Here is a 26,831-nt window from a genome sequence, read left to right as displayed (position 1 = left end):
ATTAGTACAGAGGAATTCCTCAACTTGATAAAGACATAATGATGTGAAACTAGATGTTTTCACCCTAAAATCAAGAATAGGCAACAATGTCCTTTCTCAACATCCTGTTAAGCATGTATTTTAATTCTGAGCTGGAGCAATGAGACAGTAAAAATAAATACAAGACATACAGATCAGAAAGGAAAAAATAAATATGTTTTTATTCTCAGTTGACATGAATGTCTATGTAGACAAAACACAAAACTCCACCAAAACAAAACAAAACAAAACAAAATTTGCAATAAGCAAGTATAGCAAGGATGCAGGTTAAATGTCCATTGCTTTCCTATATACCAGCAAACAAAATCAGTATTAGAAATCAAAGTAGCAGGGTGCCTGAGTGACTCAGTCAGTTAAGCACCTGCCTTCAGTGCAGGTCATGATCCCAGGGTCCTGGAATCGAACCCAGAGTTGGCCTCTCGCTCAGCAGGGAGTCTGCTTCTCTCTCCCTCTAACCACCACCCTGCTTGTGCTCTCTCTCTCTCTCTCTCTTTTTTTTTAATAAAGATTTTTATTTATTTATTTGATAGAGAGAGATTAACAAGTAGGCAGAGAGACAGGCAGAGAGAGGAAGTGAAGCAAGCAGGCTCCCTGCTGAGCAGAGAGCCCAATGCAGGGCTCGATACCAGGACCCTGAGATCATGACCTGAGCTGAAGGCAGAGGCTTTAACCCACTGAGCCACCCAGGCACCCCTGTACTCTCTAATAAATAAATAAAATCTTAAAAAAAATTAGAATAGCAAGACCAGTTGCAATAACCTCCATGAAATATTCCCATTTCATAAAACACCTAGGTGCAAATATAACAAATAAATATAAGACCTAAATGTGGAAGACTTTTTAAAAACCTGCAACAGAACTTAAAGATATAAATAAATAGATATTCCATGTTCATGGACCAGAAGATTCAATATCATTATGATGTAAATTCTTCCCAAATTGATCTCTAGATTCAATGTAATCCCAATCAAAATCTTGGCAAGCTATTTTGCAGTTATCAATGAAATTATTATAAAATATTTATGGATAGACAAAAAACCTAGGTATAAAAGTAATTCAATGAAAAAAAGAGAGCCTTTTCAACAATGGTGCTGGTGCTGAAAGGAACTGCATATCCATATACAAACAAAGAATTGGACAAACAGAAAACAAAAACAAAAACAAAAAGAACCTGAACACAGACCTTATGTCTTATACAAAAATTAACCCCAGGGTGCCTGGGTAGCTCAGTCATTAAGAGTCATTAAGAGCCTTTGGCTCAGGTCATGATCTCAGAGTCCTAGGATCAAGTCCTGACTGAAGGGTTACCTGCTCAATGGGGAGTCTGCTTCTCCTTCTACCCCTCCCCCCCCCAATAAATAAAATCTTATTTAAAAAATTAATCCCAAATGGATTTAGACCTAAATGTAAACTACAAAATTATAAAATGTCTGGAAGAAGACATCAGAGAAGATCTATGTGGCTTTGGATAGCCAAAAACATATACAGTGGAAATGAATAATTAAGTAAATTAATGGCAGATGGTAAGAAGCATATTTGGTCTGTTAGAGTGGGAGGGTATAGATAAGAAGAGGAGGCTGAACGAATTCATGAATTCATGTGGTAATGGGTTATTAAAGTTGGAGACATTATTTCCTCACTCTGTCAGCTATGGGAGCCTCAAAGGAACGACACCCAAAGAGCAATGAACACACCTTTTGCCCCGATCTTGGTTCATGCTGATAATATGGACGCTCGATACAATGAGATGATAATGGCATTTCACCCACATGGTCTTCCTCTCCAAACTCCTGACCCCAGTCTAATGGCAAGAAAAACATCAGCTAGATGCCAGTAGAAGGACATTCTATAAAATACCTGAGGTACTGTCAAGGTCATCAGAAGTAAGGAATAGCTGAGAAAATTCACAGCCAAGAGAACCTAAAGAGACAAAATAACTAAGTGTATTGTGATTTCCTGGCTGGAATCTTGGAGCAGAAAAGAGGACATTAAGTAAAAACAAATCTAAATATTAAAGTTTCAACGTTAGTAATCTTCACATAACAAATCTGGATTTAAGTAGAGACTTTATTCAAAAAGACTATTGTAATAGGGAGGTGGCTCTAACCATCAAATCTGCAAGCCTCTCAAAGCAAAAATGAATTTTTCTTTACAAGGGGCAAGGCTATGAAGAATCAAGATCAGATAGTTGACCAGGGAATGTCTCTCTCTATGTGCAGGTACTTTTCAGGAAAATCTTTAAGGAGTTGTTCTGAATTCTCACACTGGCTCACACAGAGAATGGGTCAAAATTCAAGGTCCTGTTGGGAGGAAAGAAGCTTTGATGAAGTTTGGGCAAATCAAGCAGTTTGTTCAGACTGATCAGTGGGAATAAAAAATATGAGGCCAGTAATGAGAACCTGGAGGGTCTGTGCCTGGCCTTGTCCTAGGTAAAAAGTGGTTTATCCACAAGTCCAAAAACGTTGTTTTGTTTTTGTTTTTTTAAAATTTTATTTATTTGTTAACAGAGAGAGACACAGCGAGAGAGGAAACACATTCAGAGGGAGTGGGAGAGGGAGAAGCAGGGAGCCTGATGAGGGACTCGATCCCAGGACCCTGGGATCATTACATGAGCCAAAGGCAGACACTTAACCACTGAGCCACCCAGGCACCCAATTTTTTTTTTTTTTTTTAATTAAAGTCTTACCTAAGTCATGTGGAGATGGTTGGTTCTTTGCAGTAAGCATTTTCTCAAAACACAAAGTGAGGGGAGGGTACTTTAATTATAGCTGCTTCCAGAACTACAGGCTCAGATAAAGTTCATTATTGCTATAATGTATCAATAGTAGTTCATAAATTGTGACAAATGTACATTACTAATATAATATGTTACTAACAGGGGAAACTGGGTATGTGTTATATGTGTGAACTCAAGAACTTATTAGCAACTTTTTAAAAAAACCTGCATCTAGTCCAAAATTAAAACTATATTAATAAAATAAATAAATGAAAAGACTGGGGTGCCTGAACGGCTTAGTCATTTAAGTGTCTGACTACTGACTTCAGCTCAGGTCATGATTTCAGGCTTGTGACATCTGTGCTGACCATGAAGATTGTTTGGGATTCTCTCTCTCCCTTTCCCTCTCTTCCTCTCCAGCTCATACTCTCTCTCTTAATCTCTCTTAAAAACAAAAACAAAAAGATCTACCACCAACGTTCTCCTGAAATGCTGATTATCTAAAGGAGAGTAACCATTACATTGCACAGGAAAAAAAAAAAAAAAAAGGCAAAACATTTATCCATAAGGACATATAAGCCTCTGAATTACTGGAAAAGAATAGGTTCTCTTTCTCTTTTTTCTGCTAATTTCTGTTTCCTGAACTCTACATAATTTATAATAAACATTTAGATAAATGTTTGATGGATCATAGCTATTAGCGATGGAGGAAGGATGCTAGGGTTCGAAGCTGATGGCCAAGAAAGAATTTTGACACGTCTTTGGTGCAAAAAGGTGGTCTTTATCAAAGCACTGGGACAGGATTGGCAGGCAGAAAGAGCTGCTCTGGGGTCAACAAAAGTGGCCGATTATATTCTTCAAGTTATAAGGGGGTTAGGGAGAGAATAAGCCTCCCAGGTATTTTGGAAACAAGGTTTCCAGGATCCCGAGGGAACTAGCTATTGTTAGGAAAGGTCATTTATTATTGTTAGGAAACTCTCAGTCACAAGACCTTTCAGATGTATATTGATGTGTCATATGAGGCTTGGAGAATGATTGCCGGCATCTATCTTGGAGGGGGGGTAGGGGTTGTGGATAGTTGAGATAAAAGAAATTTCCAAAGGAAATTTTATGTGTCAATATACTTACAGTAACCTGGGGGTTGGGCCTAAGATTGCCTTTTGCCCTTAGTTCCTAGGGCAATGTCACTTTTACCTGTTTCAAGGACTTGCCAATAGGCTTTAAGTAGTAAGGAAATTTAATACTTTTTCTTCTGCCTTTGTTTCTCACATCATTAGTGCATTGGTTTATGATTTGCAATTTTTAAAAATTTCTGTATCTTTCTTAAGGCATTTGAGAGGAAACAGAGCTCTGTTCAGAGACCAACTGGAATGTTTAACTTGTTTTTCAAGTGGCATTCCTTTCATATTTCCTATGAAATGTAATGTTAATAACATTAAATCAATAAAAAACTAGTTTGAGAGTGAAGATGATCAGAATATGGCACTCCAATATATGCCACTTGGTTTTTGATTAAGTGAGAAACCTCCATACTGTCTTCCACAGTGGCTGTACCAATTTATGTTCCCACTAATGTTGCACGAGTGCTCCCTTTCCTTCACAAACTCTCCAACGCTTGTTATCTTTTCTGGGTATATATATCCAAAGGAAATGAAATCAGGATCTCAAACAAATACCGCTTTGTCATGTTCAAGGAAGCATTATTCACGACAGCCCAGATATGGAAACAACCTACATGACTACCATGTCCACTCATGAATGAATGGATAAAGAAGATGTGGTGCATATATTTCATTAGTAGAAGCAAAATGTACACCAGCAAAATTAAGATATAATTTTAAACCACCAATTAAGTAATTTCAATTTGCTATTATATTAGTGAATCCTCTTGCTCAGCCATACACTCTACTAGTTAAAATCAGAACTCGACAAGACTGCCTAATTCATGCTGTAACTAAAAACCATTGTGCTGATTTCTTATGGCATTTTGTTGAGGCATTGATGACAGTGTTTTGCAATGACCCAGAACATCCAACCACCGGAGCAGAAAAGCCTTGATTGTATTGGAATGCCTAGAAGACCACACCCACACATCCCCTTCCCTGTCCAAGATCATGGGCTAAACCAGCTCCCACCCATGACTGCCTGCTTTCTTGCACAAACCTCCTCACCCTCTCCTTATAAAACTCTAGATGTCCATCTTGCCATAAGAGAGGTTGGTTGTTAAGACTTAAGACTGCCACCTTCCCTGGTTGCTGACACCCCAAATAAATTTCTCCCTTTCTCTTTTCCAAATTCTCTTCTTGAGTTGCTGGTTTCTCTTGTGACAAGTTTATCTGAGTTTATTAGGCAACAGTGTTGACAAACCCAACCAGGAGTTACTCTTCAGATTTGTCCCACTGCCTTGAGATCCCCTGGTGGGGAGCAGTTGGCCTGGTTGCAACAGGGCTTACCCATTCCTCTTCTGAGTTTGCAGCTGTGATAGACTGTTCAGTAAAAGTACCTTTCATTCACTTAGTAATCCTCAGAAAAATATGTACTTGGTACTTTCATGGAGTTAAGAGGCAAATGGGTTTTCTGTTGGTAAGAGGGGGCAAAATGAGCTAAACAAAATTTCACTTCATGTGTCTTCTTGGGAGAACAAGAGCTCCATCCTTAATATATATGTCCCATGTTGTAAAGTTTGGTCACTTTTGAGATTATCATAGCTATAATTGATTGATACAGCTGTGAATGATGCCATTTTGGTAGTTTGTTTATGCATGTGTATGTGCATGGGCTGATCACCTATAAGAATCAGAACCATCTGAACCTTCTCTCCACTGTTCAGGGAGGGTACTGAGAAATTCACGACTTTGCTATTCTGCTATATTCGTCAGCATCACTTTTCTTCTCTAGCAGTTTCTTGCCTCCCAAATGGCTTACTTGTTCATTATAGGAACTTACAGAATGTGCCATCAATTTTTCAGTGGAAAGAGTCAACAGATAGAGATTACACTCCAACATCATTCGAATGTCTTACTTCAAAATCCTCTCCTTATGGTTTCCACCAGTTCTGTTGTTAAGATCAATTGCTCTGTCTCAATCAAGTCCACCCCTCTCCTATCACTGAAAGACCTTCCTTAAACAAAGCATACCATTCACAAGAAATTCAGATCTGGCCTTTTACCCTTCCCTTCCAGATACTGCCAAATTTCTCCAGAGGAGATATTCTCCCTCATCTCTGCTTTTAAAAAATCTTTCTTTTTTATTTCAGTGTTCCCCTTTAATGATAAGAACAAAAGGAACTGGAATGTAGTTTAAATAATATCTCCTATAAATTTGCAGTCTGCTAATAAATACTTGAGAAATGTGGAGTGTGACACTTCTCAAGGACCTAATGGCTTCCTTAATGTTGATGTTTTATGTTGACCAAAAGCAACCTTATCTTCACAATAGCCAGACCTCCAAGGTCTTATGAACCTCACTTTCAGCAAAGAGAAATTCCTTAGAAACTTACATTATCTCTATCCCTCTCTCCCTCCACAAACTTAAGTATATATTCAGTCACCTCTCACAATCCCATTGTAGCTCTTTCTGCCCATGGGTCCTGTCCCCATGTTATAATAAATACACCTTTTTGCACTGTAAAATGTCTCAAGAATTCCTTCTTGCCCTTTGGGGTCGATGATTCTGCATCCCCTCTACTTGCTAGATGGGATACTGCCCAATTCATGAATGGCTAAACTAGGCCAATCAAGTCATCAAATTTACTGAGTTGAATTTTGTTTTATAACAGATTTGGTGACAGCATCGGGATAAAGTGAACTTGTGATGGCATTTGGGGATAACGAGAAACATAGGGATAGCGTTCTGTGAAATTTTTGAGTTCACTGTCCTTCTCATCATTTCCAAGGGCCATTGTTAAGTCTCCTCCATTTGAGCTCTGCTCTTTTTGCATTTGAGACACCTGTCCAACTGGCTTTCTAGTCCAGGGTTAACAAATCAGTCTAGACTAACAAGAGACTCTGACAGAGTGCCAGTCTTCAGCCCCAGGTTCAGTCCACAATAGAACCCTTTCCCCAGTTCCAGTGGGCAGTCTCCATTTACTGGAGTTTGCTGGTTTCATCCTTTCCCCATTTTCCCATCTCTCCATTTCCAGTCCACACTCTCCATTAAAGGAAAAGGCTGGTTTAGTCCACACTGGGAATTGCTGGTGGTGTGTGCAGGGACTTCTCTTGGTTGGTCCACAGTGACATCTTTTGGTTACTGCTAGTGTGTTAATGTACCCACGTTTGTTTGTCTTGTTTTGTGTAAATATGAGCTTAGTTAATAGGATTCTTAAACTCTAAAAAGTTAAGTGTACCATATTCTGGCATATTTGCTTATTTTATATTTAAGAACTATGGTCCCAGAATCTATACAAAACTACAGGTTTGTTTTATGTTTTAAAGAACTTGACTTATGTTAGGGAGTAAGAATTCCTGTCCCCTCAAAGGTCCTTCTAGTTGGACTAAGAATCAAATTGACACGAGACAGATTAACAAAGGAAAATCAAATATAATCAGGCTTAGGTACAGGGACTCCACATAGACATGGAAATTCCAAAACCAGTCAGGCAAAATGAGGTATGAATGTCATCCTGAACTAAAAAAGGGGTAGGGGTCTGGGATTTAAGAGGGAAGGAATGCCCTTCACAAGGTGATATGAAGTTGGGTGCATGTTTGGTAATTGGAAGTTTGCCCTATCATTCAGATGGGTCACTCAGATAAATTTATCTCTGTTAATAATCCGTATTCTGGGAAAGACACCTATTTTTAGATTATTCTATGTGACTAAGGGAGGGACAAAAGTCTCTCCCCACCCAAAGGTCTCAAATGCCTTCAGCTCAAAATCATCCATATTCCTAAATGGCACATTCTAGGCTGGGGTTAGAAGGGATTATCCCAAGCCCCTTTACTTGGTAACTGTCAAAATAAAAATAGACAGAAATGTGGGCTAGTCCCATTTGTGGCTGGGGTCCCACTAAACTGCTGCCAGGATCAGGGAAATTACAACCTAAAAATACAATAACCTTGATGGGGGAACTTAGCAATTAGATAAGATCATTTAAGAAGTACACTTGAAATTAAGTGTTTTCGAATTAAACAAAATGGGATGCCTGCTGTAATTGGCAAGCTGAAGCTTCCACAAGGTTTCAAAATTCCAAAATAGTTTCATTAAAAGATTCATTACAAAGGGCTAATGAAAAATTACAGATGTAGGAGGTACCTAAAACAAAAGACTTTAAGACTGACATAACTCCTACTGCTACTCTTTTAATTCTATCCTCCTTTGAGTACTCATTCTGCTAATTCTGTCCGAATTGTTTTTCTACTTTTGGAAAGACTATACAACTGTAAACCAAAGTCCACCTGTGTAAGGGACAGTCGCGGTGAGGTAGGGAGAGAAAGGTAGGGGTCTTGATCAGGCTCAAAGAAATCCCCCAAATATGGATGTGTGGGGAAACCAGAGGTAAGAGGGCAAATTGGACCACCCTGCCCTAGGTGTATGGGGTAGGTCATGTGGGATGGGTTTTTATACTAATCACCTGTAACCAACAAAGAATAACCAGACCCTAAAAAGGAAGTAAGCCATTGAAGGTGCTATCAATAGAGATGTTAAAAGGATTTAAATTCCCCGGTTAGCTTTCTATAAAAGACCAACCCTAAAGGCCCTAAGTTGGCAACCCTGTCCGGACCCTTCTCACTCTTAAGAGTGTTTTCTCTATCTTCACTTAATAAATTTCTGTCGCTTTACTCACTCTACTTTGCCGTGAGATTCATTCTTCAACTCCTGTGAGACAAGAACCTAGCTCCCCTGCTTTCACTACAAGTTAATGACCTTACAGATACCACCGTCTCTCTCCTCAAAGGAGGACCCCCATATGACCCTCTCCCAGAGCTGATGAAAACTGCAGGATTTTCTGGTAAACTGCTACATTATTTCCTTAAAACAGTGGAAAGGAGGGGCATTTGGGTGGCTCAGTGGGTTAAAGCCTCTGCTTTCAGCTCAGGTCGTGATCCCAGGGTCCTGGAATAGAGCCCCCCCACATCAGGATCTCTGCTTAGCAGAGAGCCTGCTTCCTCCTCTCTCTCTCTCTGCCTGCCTCTCTGCCTACTTGTGATCTCTATCTGTCAAATAAATAAATGAAACCTTTAAAACAAAAAACAAAAATCAGTGGAAAGGAAACTAGCCACCAGAGCCTGAAAAAAGAATCCTAGAAAATCTGGCAAAAGCCTGAGAAGGGTAAAACTTCTTAACAGAATCAGTTTTCTGAATCTCTGTTGGCAGTGCCCACTAGAGAGTAAAAAATAAAGTTTCACATTGTCCCTTCCTTTCCCAATCCAAACCCATTATAGTGGTCCTTTCTCTCCCAGAGATAACTATTACCTTCTTGTTTGTCTCATTTTACATAACTGAGTTTGGCTTTCTGACTTCCTGTTATTGGTTCTTTCTTTTGACTCTCTTTGGGAGTGACTCTGGATTTTAGGAAGGTAATATCCTTTGTACCCTCTATGAGGACCCATATTATATCCAAGGAGGGTTATTCAATATTGCCAGAAATATTAAAAATTAAAACTATGTATGAAGAATGAAAAAAGCAAATTGTAGATAATGTAGTTGGACAGGTGAATTACCCTAGGATGTCATTTAAGTCACAACCCTATTCTATAAAAAAATTCAGAGCAGCTATCCTTATCTCACAAGTCTTTTCAGAAAGAAAGTGAGCTCTAGAGGCAATTCAAAATTCATCTATTCTTTTACCAATCCCCAAACTTTCCTTGTTTATTTCAAAAGACATACCAATTTGGCCTTAGGAATCCAAAGTCCCTGGAGAAACTTACATTCTTTTTCTGTTCCTTGAAGTTATGCATCTTACTATGTCTTTTTTTTTTTTTAAGATTCTATTTATTTTATTTGAGAGAGAGTGTGTGAGCAAGAGAGCAGAAGCAGAGGGGAGAAGGAGAAGCAGACTCCCCACTGAACAGGGAGCCCAGTGTGGGGCTCGATCCTAGGACACCACGCTGAGACCATGACCTGAGCTCAAGGCAGATTCTTTTTTTTTTTTTTTTTAAGATTTTATTTATTTATTTGACAGAGATCACAGGCAGAAAGGGAGGCGGGTGGGGGGGGAGCAGGCTCCCCGCTGAGCAGAGAGCCTGATGCGGGGCTTGATCCCAGGACCTTGGGATCATGACCTGAGCTGAAGGCAGAGGCCTTAACCCACTGAGCCACCCAGGCGCCCCTCAAGGCAGATTCTTAATGGAGTGAGTCATCCAGGTATCCCTTACCAAGTCTTTAAAATGTAAACAAAGCACACAACCACCTGCGACTCAAAGAAATTCAAGAGTTGCGGGGCAGAGGACTTTTTAAAAAGTACAAACTGCTTGGTGTGGTTCAGTCAGTTGATGTCAGCTCAGGTCATGATATCAGGGTTGTGAGATCCAGCCCTGTGTGCGGCTCCACAGTGGGCTTGGAGCCTGCTTAAGATCCTTTCTCCTCCTCTCCCCTTCCCCACCACCTTTTGCTCTCTAAAAAAATATAAAAATAAATAATAATAAAAAAATAAAATAAAGTGAAAAATAAAAAGTATAAACTACTCAAAACTGTTATGACCAAACTCTATCCTAGCCTCCTTAAGATTAATTTCAGGGACAAAGAGACATCCTAAAAATTTTGTCCACAAATATTAATAACTATGAGGTGTTTACATCAGTCTGTGTGTATGTCCATATCCATATATGTTGTAAATATAAGATATCACGCTACCTCCTGATATTGTAAAGAGACGCAGTTAAGGGTCCTCAGAAAAAGAAAGACAAGACATGCTTTCTTGACATAACAGAAGTCATTTTAGGCCCGTGGCTATCTTGTGAAAGAATGTAAGAACAAACAGCCACTATCAGGCCAGACGATAGCCTAATCACAGCGAGGACAATAAATCAGGGGTAAAACTGCCAGTGCTGATTCAAAAGGAATGACTGGCCTGACACACATTCTTGAGTTATCTTTGTAGGATCTAAACCCCTTTGAGCACTCAGATAACTTGAAGCAAGACTTCCACCACCTCCACTTTCTAATTAAGGTTTCTTTTCAGTTTGTCTCTCAACTCCCGGCAAAAGACCCTGTAGGCAAAGCATCAGTGATGAGAACCAAAACTACCCCCTCAAGCAATAAGGACTGCCCTGAGCCAGCAAGCCCTGGCCTGTGACTGACCCCAAGATATGTCGACCTGACCTTTACTGCTCACACGCAAGTGCCCACCAACCTCAGTCCCACATTTTCCTTATATAAACCTAGAAGTATTTTTAGCAACTTGGAGATAATTTTTGAGGCATTAGTCCATGGTCCTCCCAGTTGTTGGCCTCACTGAAATAAATTCCTTTTTTGTTTGACCACCACTTATCTCTGTTTTTGGATTTTGTCTGCAGCAAGTAGCCAAACCGGGTCTGTCTGGAAGCCCAGAGACAGGTGCTCTTGCACCTGCTTCCCCCACCCCAGCCCATTACAAAAGAGCCCTATTTAGTTGGTTTAAAACAAGAGCTTATAAGGATTGGGCATTCTAAAACCTCAGCAAGACAGAAATCAACCCAAATGTTTTTCAAATATATGTGATCTAGGAAAATATTCTATATGAAAGCTCGTTTAATGCTGATGATTTAATTAAAACAGGAATGCTTTTAGAGTTACCAGCATTAAATATAAACTTTTTAAAAAAATTATTTATTTGGCAGAAAGAGAGAGAGAGAAAGAGAGAGAGAGAATAAGCAGGGAGGGGGAGTAGCAGAGGGAGAGGGAGAAGCAGGCTCCTTGCTAAGCAGGGAGCCTGATATAGGGCTGGATTCCAGGACCCTGGGATCATGACTTAAGCTGAAGGCAGATGCTTAACTAAGCCATCTAGATGCCCCTAAAACATTTTTTTTTTTTAACTTCAGTTTATTAGCCAAGTAAGTCTTGCTGTTATCTCTTTCTTATAAGATGTGCCAACAAAAAAAGAATAGCTTGGGATAATAGCTGATTTTGTCTAGTGTTTAATAGACTTTTTGTAGGTAATCTAAACACATGTGTTAAGTAAATATAAATAAACAAGATAAAAGGTTATAAATGGACAATTCAGGAATATTTATGTGTACTTAAATAGCTTTCTCAAATCTTTTTGGTAACCTGAAACTTAAATTTTGCTGAGTTAGGTTAAATAGTGAGTTAAGTTAAATTTCATAAATATCTAGATCATTTTCAAACACAATAAAATACTGAAACACTAAATGTTAAATATAGGTTTATCTACTTTTGGCTTCTCATTACAGAAAAATTTTAAAAATATTTGGATTTTTTATGCTACCTTGGAAAAATGAAGAAGGCATCTGCTTTTAAAATTATGAAATATATTCATAAATCTTAAAATTTTAAAAATTCTGGTTTAACATAATAGTTCACAATCACAACTACTTAATTTTCACTAGAAATTAAGGTTTCCATGAGTTAAGAATTCTAATAAATGTAATTAAGGGGAAACAGTTCTGTATACAAGAAAAGTCAGATGTATGTTTTTGGTAAGGCAAAAAAATAGTATGAAAATGGAAATACATTTTTGTTGAGAGAAAAGAAAGTAATTTTGTCCTAAAGTGAGGCTGGTTATTTAAAGAGGGAAGACTTGGGACAAAATATGAATATAAAAAAGAAAGTTGTAAAAGGTTTGTGGAAAAGGAATATTTTGGAAGAATTTTTAATATGTGACCAAACTGGCTTTCTCACAAAGGCAACAGCAACACAATCTACAAAGACTGTGACACGTATAGGCGAAGTCCATTTTGCTTCAGAGAAAAATGTTCCCTTGTTGCCACATTTTTGCTATACTAATGTCCTTACAACAAGGCAACAGTCTGCTCTTAAATCAGGGAAATTAAGATGGTAAACACGGTACACAGCGGAGAAAGCCTCCACCTGACTCCTGGTCCTGGACAGATGCTGGAGACCTCCAAACCGGATTGAGGAGTGTAGAGAGTGAGATGGAGTTACTCATGCGAAGCAGTGACTCATGTTAAGTAGGCACTGAAGCTCAGACCAGATATTACCAAACCAGCACAGACTGACAAAGTCCAGAACTGAAAACAAGCAGAATCAGAAGAGACCTTTTACAAAGGCCTTGGGCTGATTAAACTCCTTTAAAAGTGGAGGACTTTTGCAGCAAACTGTCAGACCCTCCAGACACTGACTCTTCCACATCTGATCACATCAGAAAGGCAACTTTCCAGGGCACCTGGGAGGCTCAGTGGGGTAAAGCCTCTGCCTTTGGCTCAAGTCATAATCCCAGGGTCCTGGGATGAAGCCCCGCATTAAGCCCCTCATCGGGCTCTCTGCTCAGCAGGGAGCCTGCTTCCCTTCCCCTCTCTCTGCTTCCTCTATGCCTACTTGTGATCTCGGTCAAATAAATAAATAAAATCTTAAAAAAAAAAAAAGGCAACTTCCCTTGAAGTCTCTGTCCAACGGATCTCTGGGCATAACAGAGCTCTTCCACTGCTTAAACGTAATAGAGTAAACACCAAGAGCTGATCTTGACCAACCGAGTGCTCATCTCAAACTCGAACTCTTTGCTCCTGGATTGACTTCAAGTTCCATTTGTTAACTTCTTACCTTTAAGAAAGTTAACTTCTTACCTCTTTAATAGAGGTACCTCTATTAAAGGTTACCTCTTACCTCTTCTTACCTCTTAAGTTAACTTCTACCGTTTTACCTTCTTAACTTCTTACCTTACCTTCTTACTGTATCTTGTTGTTGTGTGACTTTGTATTGTACTTTGTGTGTGTGACATGTATGAAGCCAAGTTAAATGTGTAGCGAATCCTAAACCTGCTTTACAGTTCTCTTAACCTTGCTTTATGATTGAATAAAATTGACATTGTGGACAGATACAACTTCTGTGTGCACCTTTATTGCTTGCTCAGGACAAGGGAGAGAAATAGTTGACTTTGAGGGAGAATGCTTCCACCAAAATAATGGATGAAGACTCCACACTTTAAATGAAAACTCTCTTTTTCATTTTCTCTACTCCTTCATTAGCCTGGAAAGACCAGACCTGATCCTTCCTTATCTCCTGAGCTATTGCCAAGGGGATAACCTCTGGAATTTAGAATAACTATTTCAGGCTGGGAGAAAAATCTGTGTCCCAAATGTTTCACAAACAAAATGAGACATATCACGGGTTGACTCTCCTGAATTTACATTGTAAATTAAAAAGAACCCAAGAGACTTTCATAATTGAGGATTCACTCCTCTTGGCAGATCACTACTTACCGGGTTAGGTATAAAAGCAAATGAGTTTATGATCTTAATTCTTATTGCAGAATCTGATGCTAAAGCAATAGCTATCCAACAAGAACCCTTAGACTCTCTGGCCAAAGCTGCTCTTGGTAATAGAAGAGTTCTTGATCATCTTTTAGCTAAGCAAGGAGGTATCTGTGCTATGGCCAACACTACCTACTGTACATGGATTAATACTTCTGGGAAAGTTGAAACTCAATTATATAAGATTACAAAACAAGCCGTTCACCCTAAAAAGGTGACTCTTTCCACATAGATTTCCTTTGACTTACTTGATTTTGATAGATTTGGGTTGGGGACCTTGATTTCAAAGTGCTCTCCAAACACTGGAAATATCCTGCCTAGAGTCATCATAATAATCTCCCTTGTGCGTTAAATTCTCTCAAAGACTTTAAAAGCATGTTTGTAGCCACTAAATACCAAGCAAACTCTCTCCCTAGGACTGGAACTCAAAAAAGGAAGAAAGGGGATTGGCTGACCTTAAGAATGTAAACCTGAAGTTATCACCTATAAATATCACAGGGCAAGCAAAACCATCATGACCTGTGGCTACCATGCAAAGGATCAACGAAAGCCACAAGCACTACAGAGGATAGGTAAGAGAGGCGCTAACACCTTCAGCTTTGATAACACTTCCATTAAGCTGAGAGTTTGAACAAAAGGGGAGGATTGTTAAAAAGAAATCCATGGGCCCCAAATGGAGTCACTTTGGTTAAGGCCCCCACATCAGTAAACCAAGACTTAATACCTAAGTACAGTTGCAATGTCCTAGGAATGTAAACTGAAAGCAATATGGACTATCCTGGGCAGTACAAAGAAATTTACTGATAGAACACTTCCTCTCAGAGGTGCTGGGGTCGCTCAGTCCCTTAAGTGTCTGCCTTCGGCTCTGGTCATGATCCCAGAGTCCTGGGATCGAGCCCCATTTCTCCCTCTCTGTCCCTCTCTCTGCTTGTTCTCTCTTTCCCGAATAAATAAATACAATATTAAAAAATAATAATAATACTTCCTCTCTCCTCAGGAAGGCAAGAAGAATGACTTCCTTGCTAATAAATTCTTTTCTCTCTCTCCTTCTTATGTTTCTAAACGGCCTTCCTCTGCCCTTAAAAATGTTTTTGTTTAGTTCAGCAGAGCTCTCCTGTACTTGCTAGATTGGGTGCAGCCTGATTCATGAATGATTTGATAAAGCCAATTAGATCATCAAGTTTACTCAATTAAATTTTGGTTTTTATTTTATTTATTTTTTTTTAAAGAATTTTTGAGAAAGAGAGAGAGAGATCACAAGTAGGCAGAGCAATGGGCAGAGAGTGCGGGGGAAGCAGACTCGCTGCTGAGAACAGAGTTCGATGCCGCTCGCTCGATCCCAGGACCCTGAGACCATGACCTGAGCTGAAGGCAGATACTTAACCCACTGAGCCACCGAGGTCGCTCAAATATTGGATTTTAATACATATAATGGCATTTTATCAGGTGTTTAATCATAAAGCTTTTATTTTAAACAATTCTATCGGTGTTGTAGGGGCACCAAAATGTTCTTCCTTTCTTGGTTCTTTGGTTCGTCTAATTAAATTGATACAAGATAGATTAACAGGAAAAAAACAAACAAAAGTAATAATATGTATTATTATCCTGTATAATGGATAAAAAACAGGAAAACTGACTAACTTCTTAAGAAGCTCAAGCCATCACCTTAAATACTACCTTCAGTTAAAGACAAAAAAACATGTTGGTGGTAGGGATCTGTTATGGGAGGTTTTCAGACGCAGACAAAGGTAAGATTGTTAGGCTGATTGAAGTACATGTCTTCTCCACTGATTAGTTTCTAGAGATTTTGAGTATCCCCTCTTTTTGGTGTAACAAGGGAGACACCATGACAAATAGAGATTTCCCTTATACATACAAATGTTTCTTACAAAAGGGTACTCTGTTTTCAGAGTTTCATCTGTGTCTGTTGTTTCTTAAAAATAACCAGTTTGAAATAATGAATTTGCCAGAAAGGCCCATATTTTGGGGTAGTATATTTTGTCCCCCTTCCGGTGCATAATTTTAAATGACTGGCCAACAAGTTATAATGTAAATAAGCCTTCACATTTACAAAAGTTTTCTAATTCATTTGTTCCTTGTATTGATCGGGTCTGTCTATTTTTAAATATAGAAGCATACCAAACAGCGATGCCACCTCCAGGAGTGCTTTTATCATAGGGGAAATGGAGTGAACAAATTCACAAATGGTATTCACAGAAATATGGTAGGAGGTTTTGGGATTAGAAGCAGGAGGCTCACTTTTATCACTGGCAATTAGTAGGCATTGTGCATTGAGGTTACGGAGTTAATGCCTTTTTGTTCTCAGGAAATTACAGCTCAGAAGGAATGCTGGCACTTTGGGTTTGCTAATCTGTATGGCTTTGTGTGCGCCACTCTTTTAGCCACAATCAAATAATCATTTCCTCTTGTTTGTCTTCATTCACTTCCTGCCTCCTTGGATTTAACTATCAAATGTCCCTTGGTTGTGACCAGAAGTTCTTCAACAAAAGCCCCTGTAGTTCCTGACATCATTACTCTTTTGTAAAAAGCAATGCTTGGGCAGATACTAAAGTAAAGAGTTTCTTTTTCTTAGGTAAAGAGGAGTGTTCACCTCGGTGTACAAGTATTCTCTACACTATATATCAGTCTTCATGCCAATATAATATCATAAAGGGATTTAGGAAAACAGGATCCATGAACAGAAAATTTCACTGTGAATAACATTCTTTTCAGACTTCATCAATATGGAAATCTTCATTTGGTTTTAGTTTTTATGTTTACTTCTTTCAAAGCAAACTATAAAGTATAAATGTATAGCTACCTATTTATGTCTCTATTTATCATTTTAAATTTCCTATTTTTATTAAGGCTTTTGTTGGTAGCAAGGTTTTTGTTCTACAAATACCACCTCATACTAAGTCACAGTCTCTCCCAAGACAACAACCTATAAACCGGAGAGGGGTGCATTTTAAAAGTGGTGTGTAGGAGGTATTAGAACAAATCCTGTTATACATGAACAGAATTTTTGCACATAACTCCCTCGCAGTGTACCCTTTCATATAAAAATATCTGTTTGGAAGCTAACAAACCAGAACTTTTTTTTTTTTTTTTTTTTTGCCTCTTTAAGTGTTGTCTTTCCTATGCAATTCAAATTAACCTTCTGAATTACTCACCCCACCCCCAAATCTGCAACAGTCCTAGGATTGTCTGTTTGAGTTAAGGGGTTCAGAATATGCCACTCCAAAATATGCCAATTGGGCATACTGATAATTTTGAGCTGAAGACACGACATGAGAAACACCAGATGCAAGAAGGGTGCTCTGACACCCCACCCCCCTTTCTCCCAACAAGTAGGTTATAAAATTTCCCATGAGAAAGGTATAAAATAACCTGAATCTTCCCCCAGTTCCCCCATATATTTCTTAGTTACTTTCTCACAGTTTATCTTCCCTAGGAGCTTAATGCCCTTTCCCCTTGTTAGTTTTTATTTATTTTATTATTTTATTATTATTTGTTAAAAAGGTATATAAGCCTTCAGTCCCAGTTGTTTTCTTGGGTTTCTGTTTTTCTGCCCAAATTTTAAATAAAATGAGTATAATTTTTTTTCTGTTAATCTGTCTTTTGTCAGTTCAGTTCATAGGCTGCAATCACGGAACCTAAGAAGGTAGAGAAAATGTCTTTTCCCTCCCCTACAATTATATGATGAGGGTAGAAAATCATTGGCTAGGATACTTTGCTCACCTTGGATGCTGCAGCTGACATCTTGGGGACATCTGAGAAAAGTCAGGAAAAGGGAAGTATTCTTACCATTTTGTTCTCCCAGATCTCTGCCTGAAGGAACCAGTCAAATGATGATGCTAAGAGTCTCTCCTTGTCTGGGGCGCCTGGGTGGCTCAGTGGGTTAAAACCTCTGCCTTCGACTCAAGTCATGATTCCAGGGTTCTGGGATCGAGCCCCGCATTGGGCTCTCTGCTCAGCAGGGAGCCTGCTTTCCTCTCTCTCTCTCTCTCTCTGCCTGCCTCTCTGCCTACTTGTGATCTCGCCAGCAAGAACGACCAGGAGACACGGAGTGACAAGCTTGCGAATCTTTATTGTTCTCTCCTTACCCGGATGTTTACCCCTATTTATATCCCCTCTCCTCCCATCAGCAGACTTTACATGTGAAAGGAAGCATGATCAATGCTTAGCATGATAGAAAGCACGCAATGTCCACGGGCTTCCTGTTCTGGGCATAGCCAATGCCTCTGCTAGTTGTTCTGTCACATTGTTGAGTGCTGCGGCAGTCTGTACAGATGTAGTCAGGGCTATAGCTGCTGCCGTGGCTGCAGCTGCCAAAGCTGCTATTGCGGCCACAATTGCGGCTATAATTCCAAAGTCCCTTCTAGGTCGCAGCAACACAGGCAGCTCGTCTATGTTAACCAACACCGGCATAGGAATGTATGTTGGTATTCTTGTTATCAAAGCAGAGTCCCCTGTCGAGCTGTTCCAACATTCAGACAACCAGCACCTGTCACCCAAGGCACACCAGTAGTAGCATTGGTAGCGAAGATAGGAGGGAGGATCTCCGACTCATTTGTCAGTGGCATCAGGACAGGCCAGGCCTTCACCAGCGCCCACATCTGTCGTTGGCTCGCCTCTATCGTGCTGTCCTGGCTCAGGATCATCACCATCATCATCCACAGGCTCCATCCTTGTGAGCCTCTCAGGAACCCACACTGGAGTCGCAGCATCCTGTGGAAAAACACAGAGAGATCCTCGGTGCCACTGGAGCACCGGGTCCGGGCCTTTCCATATCCCGGTAAGGATATCTTTCCATTTAACCATCATCTGTGACTGCTTATGCTGGCCCCAGTGCCTTTCTACGGCAGACAGGCCATCCGTATCTAGCGTCAGAAAATTTAAAATAAATGTTACTAAATTGGTGAGATCTCTGGGGGTGGTGTATTCTTCCCCTACTCCCCCTCTTTTTATTTTTTGTAATGTGGTCTTAAAGGTTAAGTGGGCTCTTTCAACTATTCCTTGACCTTGTGGATTATAAGGGATTCCTGTGCTATGTTGAATACCGTAGCAGGCTAAAAAGCTCTTGAATGTTTTAGATGTATAAGCAGGCCCATTATATGTTTTCAAACTTTTAGGTACACCCCAGCATGCAAAGCTTCGTAAACAATGGGTTATTACATTTTTAACATTTTCTCCTCTTAGTGGTTTGGCCGTTACTATTCCTGAGCAAGTATCTATGGACAGATGCAGGTATCTCTGAAGTCCAAAGGATGGAACATGTGTCATATCCATCTGCCACAAATGATTGGGGAGCAGGCCTTTAGGGTTAACACCCCATGAGGACATTGGAAGATGTACAGAACAATTACCACAGCTTCGCACAATCTCCGGCACGTTTGCTCTGGATATGTTAAAACACATTTTCAAGGTATCAGCGTTCACATGCCATTTTTTATGATAGCACTTTGCTTCTTCTATAGTACAGGAGAAATCAAACTTAGCATTTGCATCTGCCAAGTTGTTACCTTCTGTCATTGGTCCAGGCATCCCCTAGTGAGCTCTCAGATGGCCAGTATAAAAGGGTGCGTATCGGGCTCTTATAGCGCTCCTTAAGTCTGATAACAATAGGGAGATGGGAGATTGAGATGGAGAAATAATAGCTGTTTCTATCGAGCGAGTAACAGCAACTGCATATTTGCTGTCTGACATTACGTTGAGGGGTGTGTCGGCAAATGACTGTAGGACCACAGTAATTACCAGCAATTCTGTCCTTTGTGCTGTATTTGCTGGTACAACCACAGGTGTTACGTGTCCATTTATAACGTAAGTACCTGTCCCGTTTTTGCTCCCATCAGTGAAAACAGTGGTAGCTCCTGCCAAAGGTTCTAAGCGACATACCTTTGGCCATATGAAATATGTTTCTTTACAGAAGTCAATTAGAGGATGAGAAGGATAGTGATTATCAAACTTTACAGGGTAAGAAGTTACTAAGATAGCCCAGTTATCATTGGAATTTACAAGGATATTCATTTGACCTTTATCATAGGGAATAATGCAAGTATCAGGTAATCATCCAAGAATGCTAAGACACATCCTTATGACTCCCTCTTGAGGTGGCCCCCTTGGCCACATAGAAAGCATCCTTTGGGTCTTGCTCTTGTGCCTTGTAAGGCTTGTGCAAATGCAGCAGCCATAACCTGTCCTTGAATGACTTGCCCTGAAATGTCTCTGCAAACTTTAATATAAACAGATAAATCCTTAGCCTTCCATGGCCTAATAGCTTCTCTGCACCACTTATTTGCATTTTCGAAAGCCAACTGTTTAACCAGAGGCATGGCAGAATCCACGTCCCCAAATACTCTCCCTGCTGTTTGCATTAACCTATCTACAAAATCTGCGTAAGGCTCATTTGGCCCCTGCGATCCTTTGGACAGTTGCCCTTGCAAGTCTCCCGCCCCCCGCAAGGTTCTCCAAGCTCTAGTCGCAGCTGTAGCTATTTGATGATACACTCCAGGTGGGTATCTACTTTGTGCTTGGGATCCCAGATAAAGTCCAGTGCCGGTTAACATATCTAAATTCCACTGAGGATTTCCTGCTGCTGCATTCCTCCTTGCTGTCTCCTGACAATTATCCTGATTTTGTATTTTCCACTCTAAATACTGTCCCCCTGATAGTACAGCTTTAGCTAAATTTCCCCAATCTTCAGGAGTGAGGTAAGGCTCCCCACAGCTTCCACCAAAGAAATTGTGAAAGCAGCCTGTGGTCCGTATTGCATAACCGCCTCTTTAAGTTGCTTCCCCAATTTGAAGTCTAAGGGCTGATGATACCTCTGCTGGTTCTGATCTTCCATAACAGGAAAAAACCCTTTTCCGGGACCGAGCACCTCCCTCCAATTTTCCGCTATGCAAACAGGACATCCACACGCCCCGGAACAGGCGGGCCTATAAGGGGGTGGCCATTCATAAGGTGGGGCTGTAGGGCCAGGAGATGGCGCTGTGGTATTAGGTTTATTCCCTACTTCCTCTTAATTTTAACTGCGCCATAACCTTTTATAACTCCTCTTTCTTCTCTCTTAGTTGAGCCAGAACCTTCCTCACTTCTCCCTCTTTTAAATTTTCTTCTCCCTTCACCTTCTCCTGCGTGGCTATGTCTTCTAGCTCATCCTCAGAGAGCCCTTCAGAGCTTTCACTATCAATATTAGAGCTTCGGACCGGCTCTCTACGAGACTCTTTCACTTGCTCTAAAACCTCTTCCCCCTGTTTTATGACTTCCCGCACTGGCTCCCACTCTGACTGCAGGCATAGTTTTACTAAAGACCACATGGCAAGGTGGCCAGCGCTGACTTCCGGATCACGCCTAAGGTCTTTTCCCAAATGCTCCCACTGGGGTATATTCAGGAGTCCTTCCTCCAGAAACCAGGGCGCTACTCTCTCAACCTCTTTTAAAAAGGCACAGGCTGTTTTTGCCTTTAAGGGGGTGCCGTTAGCTTTAAGCAGCTCCCGCAAAGGTCCATCCATCCTTATCCTAGGTACCTCGTTTCCCATTTTGGAAAGCTTTTCTCTCATCCTTATGGAACTTCCCTGTCAAAAGACATCTGTCTGTCAAATAAATAAATAAAATCTTAAAAAAAAAAAGTCTCTCCTTGTCTTTTTCCTTTCCTTTCCTTGTATTCTTTGTTTTGAGTACTCTGGTATCCTTTACCTCCCAGAAATGGCCACACCTTCCTTTCGTTTCTGTCTTTTGTGTCATTTTTCATATGGAGGACAATGGAAAGGTAGAATATAGGCATGGGCGCTACAAGTCTATTGTTTACGCTGGCTTCTCATAGACAAGTTAGTTAATGGTTCTCTTTGGGGGCACCTGGGTGGCTCAGTGGGTTAAGCCTCTGTCTTTGGCTGGGGTCATGACCTCAGGGTTCTAGAATCGAGCACCGCATTGGGTTCTCCGCTCAGCGGGGAGCCTGCTTCCTCCTCTCTGCCTGCCTCTCCGCCTACTTGTGATCTCTATCTGTCAAATAAATAAATAAAAATCTAAAAAAAAAAAAAGACTTAAAAGACTTAATGGTTCTCTTTGGATCAGAGTATGGACAAACTTTAATTTAACTAATAAAAACAAACAAACCAAACACACATATACACGCACCCAAAATTGGATGGATTCTCTTTTCATTTCATTTGTGTCCTGAGAACTTAGCTTACAACCAGGTTTCTGCCGGACAGAAGGCAGAGATCATAGAGCATGCATTCATTAGCCAACCATCAGACTAGGAACCTGAGACAAGAAATGTGCTGGTAGCATTTTCTGATTATGCCACCTCTTAACGGCATTTGTGTTAGTAATCGGTTCACCCCATAAACAGTCTTTGTCACCTTCACCCTGTTGTCTTGTCATTTGTGGGCAAGTCCCATAGAAGTATTGACTATCCAGGGTCACAGATTAGCAGGTCTGATTGTGTAGGTGCCAATGGCAAGCTCTCCTAATCCCCCGCCCTCGTATGAGCCCCGTTGGCATGAAGATTATTTTGAGTTAAAAAAAAAAAAAATCAAAACCCACTAATTCCTGAAAAGCTCTTTACTTACCCTCAAACTGCCTTAAAACAAACAAACAAACATAAAACAAACAAACAAAAACTAAAGGACCTGCTTCAAGGAGAGAGCCATCACCATAGATAACTACATTATACTATGAACCACTTCAGTAGACATGGACTCTGCTAACAACAATAAGAAACAGAAATAAAACTTAGAACAAAAGTTAAAATCTACATCCATAGTAAATTTCCCTTTTTGGCCCTCTTATATTCCCAACTCCCCAACTCTCTATCCCTGATCCCCAAGAAGATCTTTTGAATCTAGGGATTCCTAGCTCAATTCTCCTCCCCATAATCCAGCCCTACCTCCTCGACAAATCCCTTTAATCCCTAAAACTCTTAACTTTCCCAGAAAATCCCTTAAATACCCACTGACCACTTTCCCTGCAAAAATTTACAGAAAGCATTCCAATCTGATCCCCAGGTCTGGCTGGGTATATAAGTTACTTATGTAAATGCTTGTGTCCAGGAAATAACTTTGAGGCCCAAGGCCATGCAACAGGGTTCATTTTGTTGTTTCTTATAATTCCACTCACTTGCCACATACCTATAATCAGACTATCAGCTTCAGGCCATCCCCTGCAATGCCCTCTAGGGATGTATCCTGGACCCTCACTGCAAAAAATTCATGTCACTTGGACAGCAGCAGATCTTTTAAATCACAAGGCCCCTTATCTCTACTTTTGGAAGATCCCAACAAATCCAGAAAGAAATTAGAAAAATCAGTGGTAATTCACAGCATAGTGGACATTCACTTATAGTGACTTCAACTGGCTACTAAAGGGTATTCTTCCAACCCATGATAATACTGTAGTTATAAGACAGGCCAGACAGCCCCTGGGAAAACTCATATCCCCCAGTAGAGAAAACAGATGGCTAGAAGTTCTCCTAAACTTTCCACCAAATGATCAGGAAATGAATCTTCTGGAAGCCAATATTCAAGGCCTGATAGAAGCAACAGTAGATGCCTTCCTCTTTAGGTAAGTAGGTTGAAGCTTGAACTGTACATTCAGAAAGAAGGGAAACATCCCACAGTCTTTGTGAAATGCTTTTATATAGACTTTCCAAAGGCACACTGCATTAAATCCTGAAGTCTGAGAACATAGAAATCTTTTAATTTCCACCTTAGTAAGAAATCTTCTCTCTGGTATGAAAAGTGAAATCGAAAATGGTGTGGTGTTGTGCAGGACCATCTCTTGGTGTTACCCTTAAAGCTGCTATCTGATATTTTGAAAATAGGTTGCAGGAAAGCAGAAGGAAGAGGGAATTGAAATCACAGTCCTTGCCTTGCAGATTGAGACTTTAAAAACAGAAGCATGACTCAACACCCACCCATCTTTTTCCCAACCACAGAGTTTCCCCTACCCATCTCAAGATGTCTGACAATATTGTAAAAGGTCAGGACTTCGGCGGGGGGGGGGGGGAATTGTCCTGCATTTCAAAGAAAGGAAAATTTAAATAACAAACTCCCTAGATCCCAACCACTTCAGAAGGGTTTTTTTTTTTTTTTTTTTCCCTTTTGTGGGACAGTTCACCATCAATTGATGCTGTTGGTCAATCCTTAGTTGTAACTCAGAACTCACTACTAAACTTAAAACAGAGGATCAAGAACTGTACCTCTTAACTGACACTAGTATAACTTTCTCTACCATTGGTTTAAGGAGCTACCTCTGCCCACCATTTCTAATTCTGTTCAAGCTCTCAGAATCCCTATGCAACCTAATTATCGTCTATGTCTCAGACCACCCCAATACCCATAAGCCTTCTTACCTCCTACCTTTCTCCTTTCCAACTCCTCATCAGCAAACATTTTAAGTAGAGTTCTGTTATGTAAACTTAATGCCATCATTCAATGTTATAAGTGTTTTTATTTACCTGCCCAAATCTTCTCAGCCCAAATCTCAAACTTTCTACTTTCCCTAATGGAACCCTATCTTAATTCAAAGTCCCCTGAAGAAGATGTAACCTTAAAAAGAGGTCTTAATTAATTAGTTTCTGCGCCTCACATGCAAATGAGGTTGGATTGCTACTGAGTGTAGAGCTTGTGCACATTTTCTGGAAACCTGTCCAATCAGTATCCCAATACCCTCTTTTCAAGAAGCAGAATAGGGAATTGAATTTATAATAGACCTCCTTTACAGCACAGTGTAATTTTTTATTCTTATTTTTTTAGAGCACAGTGGTCTTATCTTTACTTTCACACCTTATAATATCTCAATCTTGCTAGTAGTGAAAAAGAGAAATTTTATTCAGATGGGAACCAGACCTATTGATTTCTGTAAGATCTAAGAGCCATAAATGCTTTTGTAATTCTTTGTTACACTATAGTCTGTAATACAACTACTGTTCTTACTTCAATTTCTGTTGACATAGCCTAATTTACAGTAATTGACTCTTGCTCAGCTTTCTAATTCCATTGCCCCCTGACTCATAATTTCTCTTTGCATTTACATTTATAGGAAGAGTACATGGACTTGCATAGCTCAGGGGTACTGTAAGTCCCCCTCAATGTTTTCCCAAGTTCTTAAAACGAATTTAGACTTTGTAGTCTTTACCCTAGCTTCACTATTTTTCAGTACATCAATGATGCCTTACTAAAGACACTAGCTAAAAAAGGCTAGAAAGCCATCCAATCTAAACTTCAGTGGGTAAAGATGACTTATGTACTTAGAACATGAAATATCTCATGGCATTCAAAATTCACACCAAAATGTTTTGAGTCAATTTTGTCCCTATCTCTCCCGAAAATGAAAAAGCAGTTATGTAAATTTCTAAGGGAGCCGCTACTTTTGCCAGCGGATTCCTAATTTTGCTTCCCTTGCTAAATCTCTATGTGCCTTCTTCCCACATACCTACTTCTGAGCCTGTTTCTTGACCCTGGGAATTGGCATTGACTTAATTTTGAAGCCTTAAAATTAGCATTGTCCACACCCCTGGGTCTCAGGTTATTCAATTTTGACAAACATTTTCACTTATATCATCATAAAAGTAATGGGATTTTGCTGGAAATATTCTAAGACAACTTTTTACTTCTCAGATATATCCTATGGCTTTTCATGTCAATTAGATACCATGTCATCAGGCATGCCCCCATGCCTATGTTCTATAGCCACAGCTGCCACCCTGATTGAGAAAGTCATCACTTATATTAGGCTCCCATTCACTTCTGTGTTCCTCATGCTGTTTCTGTTCTTTTACAGGTTCATAAGACACGGGCCTTTTCTACATAGAGCCAGATCACCTACGAAGAAGCCCTATTAACCAGCCCCTCTTCTATCTTACATTGTTGTAACACTTTACACCTACCTACTATACTACTTCTCCCTGATGATGCAGAGCCCCATGCCATTCCAAGACTGGCTGCAACTATAGAAATGGTTTCAAAGCCACAAGAAGATCTCTTATATATCCCTTCAGACAACCTGAATTTGTTTCATTTTTGTAATGGCTCTTTCAAACAAAAATCCCAGGAAATATAACTGGTTATACCATAGTTTCCCCACATGAAATACTGAAGGCATACTTTGCATTCACTGTAATATCAGCCCAAGCCGTTGAACTCTAAGCTTCTACTACAGTTTGTACATTGGCAAAGGGAAAAGTGCTACCATTTACCATGACTCCAGGTACACCTTTGGAGTCTACCACACTGTTGGCACAATCTGGAAAGTCTGTGGATTCTTAACCTCCGCTGATACTACTATTGCCAGTAAGCATATAATTATTACTCTATTGCAGTCTATTCATCTTGCTACAAAAATTACTATTGTTCATGGTCCAGCCCATATAAAGAGACCTGTACTATATGGCTGGGAACTGTAGGGCTGACAAGACTGCTAAATACACAGCTGAAAATGGGCCCACATATCCAATTTATAAACCTGCTTTTATCCCTGTATGATGTTATTGACAATCAAGAAAATATCCTGCAATCTGAAAAAAGATGAATTGATATAAAAGAATGCTGAACATTTACCGGGTGGAGTCTATATTGGGCCAAATGGATTTCCTATACCCCTTTTCCTTGGACCATCAGATGGGACATCTGTGTAAATTAGGGACTTTAAGGAATTAAAAGACAATTTGTCCTCTGGGGCCCACTCTGGACCCAGCATGACTC

General features: G+C 40.1%; 1 long non-coding RNA gene across 2 annotated transcripts in view; it reads right to left on the bottom strand.

Annotated features, from left to right (window-relative positions):
* LOC106007252 overlaps nucleotides 1-18,070 on the bottom strand; it is a 53,942-nt gene extending 35,872 nt beyond the window's left edge. For both annotated transcript variants that reach the window (XR_001181910.1, XR_006604267.1), the window contains exon 1: nucleotides 17,929-18,070. This is a non-coding gene — a long non-coding RNA (uncharacterized LOC106007252). The remainder of the gene's footprint in view (nucleotides 1-17,928) is intronic.
* Nucleotides 18,071-26,831: the final 8,761 nt, after the last annotated feature.

The sequence above is a fragment of the Mustela putorius genome, unplaced genomic scaffold, assembly GCF_011764305.1.
Source record: "Mustela putorius furo isolate JIRA1106 unplaced genomic scaffold, ASM1176430v1.1 tig00003988_pilon_pilon_pilon, whole genome shotgun sequence".
NCBI classification, from domain to species: domain Eukaryota; kingdom Metazoa; phylum Chordata; class Mammalia; order Carnivora; family Mustelidae; genus Mustela; species Mustela putorius.
Note: the sequence above shows the minus strand (reverse complement) of the source record. Positions and strands in the feature narration are given on the sequence as shown.